This window comes from Heptranchias perlo, unplaced genomic scaffold (genome assembly GCF_035084215.1).
Source record: "Heptranchias perlo isolate sHepPer1 unplaced genomic scaffold, sHepPer1.hap1 HAP1_SCAFFOLD_153, whole genome shotgun sequence".
Classification (NCBI taxonomy): Eukaryota; Metazoa; Chordata; class Chondrichthyes; order Hexanchiformes; family Hexanchidae; genus Heptranchias; species Heptranchias perlo.
In genome coordinates this window covers 335,980-341,979 of record NW_027138785.1, presented here as the reverse complement: position 1 = coordinate 341,979, position 6,000 = coordinate 335,980, and positions in this window count along the sequence as shown.

The following is a 6,000-nucleotide window of genomic DNA, read 5'->3' as shown; positions in this document are numbered from 1 at the left end:
TTTAGAACCTCAGCCAAGCCCTCTGCCTCCACTGGAAGATCTCCTTTTTGGTCAGTAATCGGCCCCTCCTTTCCTTTGAATACACTTTCACTATTTATATGTTTATAAAATACTTTTTTTTGTTCCCTTTTCTGTTACCCACTAGTCTATTCTCATACAATATCTTTGCTCCTTTTATTTCCTTTTTCAGTTCTCTGTTCTTTCTGGATTCAGTTTGGTTCTCGACTGTATTATGAAACTGGTGTTTAACTTAAAACTCCTTTTTCTGTTTCATTTTAATCTCTATCTCTTTTGTTATCCGGGGAGCTCTAGCTTTGGATGCCCTTCCTTTCCACCTGGTGGTAATTAGAATTACACAGAATGTACAGCACAGAAACAGGCCATTCGGCCCAACTGGTCTATGCCAGTGTTTATGCTCCACACGACCCTCCCCCCACCCTTCTCCATCTGAGCCGATCAGCATAAAACTCGATTCCTTTTTCTTCCTTTTGTGTTTATCGAGCTTCCCCCTAAATGCATCAATGCGCTCCACCTCAACGACTCCATATGGGAGTGAGTGCCACATTATTACCACTCTCTCGGTGCTGAACTTTCCCCCGGCTGGCCCATTGGATTATTAATGACGATCTTATATTTATGGCCCCTGGTTCGGGTCTCCCCCACAAGTGGAAACATCTTCTCTACATCTACCCTATCAAACCCTTTCATTATCTTAAAGACCTCAATCAGGTCACCCCTCAGCCTTCTCTTTTCTCAAGATAAGAGCCCCAGCCTGTTCAGCCTTTCCCAATCAGTATATCCTCTCAGTTCTGGGATCAGTTCATCTATTTTGCACCATCTCCAATGCCTCTACATCTTTTTTATAATATGGAGACCAGAAGTGTGCAAAGTACTCCAAGTGTGGCCTAACCAAGTTAGAACATAAGAACATAAGAAATTGGAGCAGGAGTAGGCCAATCGGCCCCTCGAGCCTGCTCCGCCATTCAATAAGATCATGGCTGATCTGATCCCAACCACAAATCTAAAGAACACAAGAAGTCGGAGCAGGACCCGGCCACACAGCCCCTGGGCCCTCTCCGCCACCCACAGGGCATTGACCGATCCGAACTCAGCTTCATGTCCAATTTCCTGCCCGCTCCCCATAACCCATAATTCCCTTTACTTCTAGGAAACTGTCTATTTCTGTTTTAAATTTATCTAATGATGTAGCTTCCACAGCTTCCTGGGGCAGCAAATTCCACAGACCTACCACCCTCTGAGTGAAGAAGTTTCTCCTCATCTCAGTTTTGAAAGAGCAGCCCCTTATTCTAAGATTATGCCCCCTAGTTCTAGTTTCACCCATCTTTGGGAACATCCTTACTGCATCCACCCGATCAAGACCCTTCACAATCTTATATGTTTCAATAAGATCGCCTCTCATTCTTCTGAACTCCAATGAGTAGAGTCCCAATCTACTCAACCTCTCCTCATATGTCCGCCCCCTCATCCCCGGGATTAACCGAGTGAACCTTCTTTGTACTGCCTCGAGAGCAAGTATGTCTTTTCTTAAGTATGGAGACCAAAACTGTATGCAGTATTCCAGGTGCGGTCTCACCAATACCTTATATAACTGCAGCAATACCTCCTTGTTTTTATATTCTATCCCCCTAGCAATAAAAGCCAACATTCCGTTGGCTTTCTTGATCACCTGCTGCACCTGCATACCAACTTTTTGATTTTCTTGCACTAGGACCCCCAGATCCCTTTGTACTGCAGTACTTTCCAGTCTCTCGCCATTAAGAAAATAACTTGCTCTCTGATTTTTCCTGCCAAAGTGCATAACCTCACATTTTCCAATATTATATTGCATCTGCCAAATCTCCGCCCACTCACCCAGCCTGTCTATATCCCCTTGCAGGTTTTTTATGTCCTCCTCACTCTCTACTTTCCCTCCCATCTTTGTATCATCTGCAAATTTTGATATGTTGCACTCGGTCCCCTCCTCCAAATCGTTAATATAGATTGTAAAGAGTTGGGGACCCAGCACCGACCCCTGTGGAACACCACTGGTTACTGGTTGCCAGTCCGAAAATGAACCATTTATCCCAACTCTCTGCTTCCTGTTCGATAACCAATCCTCCACCCATGCCAGAATATTACCCCCAATCCCGTGATTTTTTATCTTAAGTAATAATCTTTTATGTGGCACCTTGTCGAATGCCTTCTGGAAGTCTAAATACACTATGTCCACTGGTTCCCCTTTATCCACCCTATACGTTATATCCTCGAAGAACTCAAGCAAATTTGTCAGACATGACTTCCCCTTCATAAAGCCATGCTGACTTTGTCCTATTAAATTATGCTTATCTAAATGTTCCGTTACTGTCTCCTTAATAATAGACTCCAAAATTTTACCCACCACAGATGTTAAGCTAACTGGCCTATAATTTCCAGCCTTCTGCCTACTACCCTTTTTAAATAACGGTGTTACATTAGCAGTTTTCCAATCTGCCGGGACCTCTCCTGAGTCCAGGGAATTTTGGAAAACTATCACCAAAGCATCCACAATCCCTACTGCCACTTCCCTCAAGACCCTAGGATGGAAGCCATCAGGTCCAGGGGATTTATCCGCCTTGAGTCCCATTATTTTACTGAGTACCATCTCCTGAGTGATTTTAATCGTATTTAGCTCCTCCCCCCCCCGAGAGTCCCCTGTTTGTCCAGTGTTGGGATATTCTTAGTGTCCTCTACTGTAAAGACTGAAACAAAATATTTGTTCAGCATTTTTGCCATCTCCATGTTTCCCACCATTAATTTCCCAGTCTCATCCTCTAAGGGACCTATGTTTGCCTTAGCCACCCTTTTTCTTTTTATATAACTATAGAAACTCTTGCTATCAGTTTTTATATTTTTCGCTAATTTATTTTCATAATCTAACTTCCCTTTCTTAATCAATCCTTTAGTTACTTTTTGCTGTCTTTTGAAGAATTCCCAATCTTCTATCCTCCCACTAAGTTTGGCTACCTTATATGTCCTTGTTTTTAGTCGGATACTATCCTTGATTTCTTTACTTAGCCACGGATGGCTGTCATTTCTTTTACACCCTTTTTTCCTCAGTGGAATATATTTATTTTGAAAGTTGTAAAATAACTCCCTAAATGAACACCACTGCTCATGTACCGTCTTACCCTTTAATCTATTTTCCCAGTCCACTTTAATCAATTCCGCTCTCATACCATCATAGTCTCCTTTATTCAAGCTCAGTACGCTTGTTTGAGAATCAACCTTCTCACCGTCTAATTGGATATGGAATTCAACCATGTTGTGGTCGCTCGTTCCAAGGGGATCCTTAACTAGGACATTATTAATTAATCCTGACTCATTACACAGGACCAGGTCCAAGGTTGCCTGCCCCCTTGTAGGATCAGTTACATACTGCTAAAGAAATCCATCCCTGATGCACTCAATGAACTCGTCCTCAAGGCTGCTCTGCCCAATTTGATTTGTCCAGTTAATATGATAATTAAAATCCCCCATAATTATGGCTGTTCCCTTATTACATTCCCCGACTATTTCCTGATTAATACTTCTTCCAGCAGAGTTGCAACTATTAGGAGGCCTATATACTACGCCCACTAATGTTTTTTTCCCCTTATTATTCCTTATCTCCACCCAAACTGTTTCATTATCTTGATGCTTTGTCCCAATATCATTTCTCTGTATTACAGTGATTCCTTCCTTTATTAACATAGCCACCCCACCTCCCCTTCCTTCCTGCCTGTCCTTCCTGATTGTTAAATACCCTGGCATATTTAATTCCCAGTCGTTGTCACCCTGCAGCCATGTTTCTTTAATGGCCACAAGATCATACCCATACGTAGTTATTTGTGCCGTTAACTCGTCCATTTTATTACGAATGCTACGTGCATTCAGATAAAGAACTTTCAAATCTGTTTTGTGACGCTTAGTTCCTGCTTTTTCCTTTTTTAACACTTTACCTATTACTCCATACCTTCTGTCCCTTCCTGTTACGCTTTCCTCTCTCTCCCTGCTCAGGTTCCCAACCCCCTGCCACTTTAGTTTAAACCCTCCCCAACAGCACTAGCAAACACTCCTCCTAGGACAGCGGTCCCGGCCCTGCCCAGGTGCAGACCGTCCGGTTTGTACTGGTTCCACCTCCCCCAGAACCGTTTCCAGTGTCCCAGGAATTTGAATCCCTCCCCCTTGCACCATTCCTCTAGCCACGTATTCATTTGAAATATCCTCCTATTTCTACTCTGACTAGCACGTGGCACTGGCAGCAATCCTGAGATTACTACCTTTGAGGTCCTATTTTTTAATTTACCTCCTAACTCCCTATATTCTGCTTTTAGGACCTCATCCCCTTTTTTACCTATATCGTTGGTGCCTATGTGCACCACGACAGCTGGCTGTTCGCCCTCCCCCTCCAAAATGTTCTGTAGCCACTCCGAGACATCCTTGATCCTTGCACCAGGGAGGCAACACACCATCCTGGAGTCTCGGTTGCGGCCGCAGAAACGCCTGTCTATTCCCCTTACAATTGAGTCCCCTATCACTATAGCTCTGCCACTCTTTTTCCTCCCAGCCTGTGCAGCAGAGCTACCCGTGGTGCCAGGAAGTTGGCTGCTGCTGCCTTCCCCTGATAAGTCATCCCCCCCAACAGCATCCAAAGTGGCATATCTGTTTGAGAGGGGGATGGCCACAGGGGACCCCTGCACTACCTGCCTGCATCTCTTACTCTTCCTGGTGGTCACCCATTCACTTCCTGCCTGTATACCCTTTACCTGCGGTGTGACCAACTCGCTAAACGTGCTATCCACGAGTTTCTCTGCATCGCGGATGCTCCACAGTGAGTCCACCCGCAGCTCCAGCTCCGAGATACGATCGGTCAGTAGCTGCAGGTGGACACACTTCCCGCACACATGGTCGGCAGGGACACTGGTAGTGTCCATGACTTCCCACATCTTGCAGGAGGAGCATATCACGGGTGCGAGGTCTGCTGCCATGACTTGCCTTAGCTTAGTTACCCCTTTTAAATTACGTTGAAATTAGAAAATGTTAACTATACTAGGGACCTAGGTTCACTAAAAAAAAACACTATCTGCTATAAAACCTGCAGATCTTCCCTTTCTTATTACTTTACTTACAGTAAAATGGTAGAAATACTCCCCTGAACCTACTCACCAATCAGCTGCCTCCCCTGTGCCGCGTCACTTTCTGACTGGTGACGTCACCCCGAACTGCCGCTGGTCTCAGAGTCTCGCTCTCAGAGTAAGCTCTGGTCTCGCTCTCTCCGCGCTGTTTATATCCCCGCTCTGGTCTCGCTCTCTCCGCGCTGTTTATATCCCCGCTCTGGTCTCGCTCTCTCCCGCCGCTCACCGACTGGACTCTCGCTCTCTCCGCGCTGTTTATATCTCCGCTCTGGTCTCGCTCTCTCCCGCCGCTCACCGACTGGACTCTCGCTCTCTCCGCGCTGTTTATATCCCCGCTCTGGTCTCGCTCTCTCCCGCCGCTCACCGACTGCACTCTCGCTCTCTCCGCGCTGTTTATATCCCCGCTCTGGTCTCGCTCTCTCCCGCCGCTCACCGACTGGACTCTCGCTCTCTCCGCGCTGTTTATATCCCCGCTCTGGTCTCGCTCTCTCCCGCCGCTCACCGACTGGACTCTCGCTCTCTCCGCGCTGTTTATATCCCCGCTCTGGTCTCGCTCTCTCCCGCCGCTCACCGACAGATTTGTTGAATACCAATTTTTTTATTTTTTGAACATAACTTCTCTGCTTTTCAATTCTTTCCCTTTAGAAATGAACCCCAGTGTTTGATTTGCCTTTTTTATGGCCTTATTAACCTGTGTCGCTACTTTTAGTGATTTGTGTATCTGTACTGCTGACTCTCTGCTCCTCTATCCCATTTAGACTCTTATTATCCAAGCAGTATGTGACCTCCTTATTCTTCCTAACAAAATGCACCACCTCACACTTATCTATATTGAAATTTATTTGCC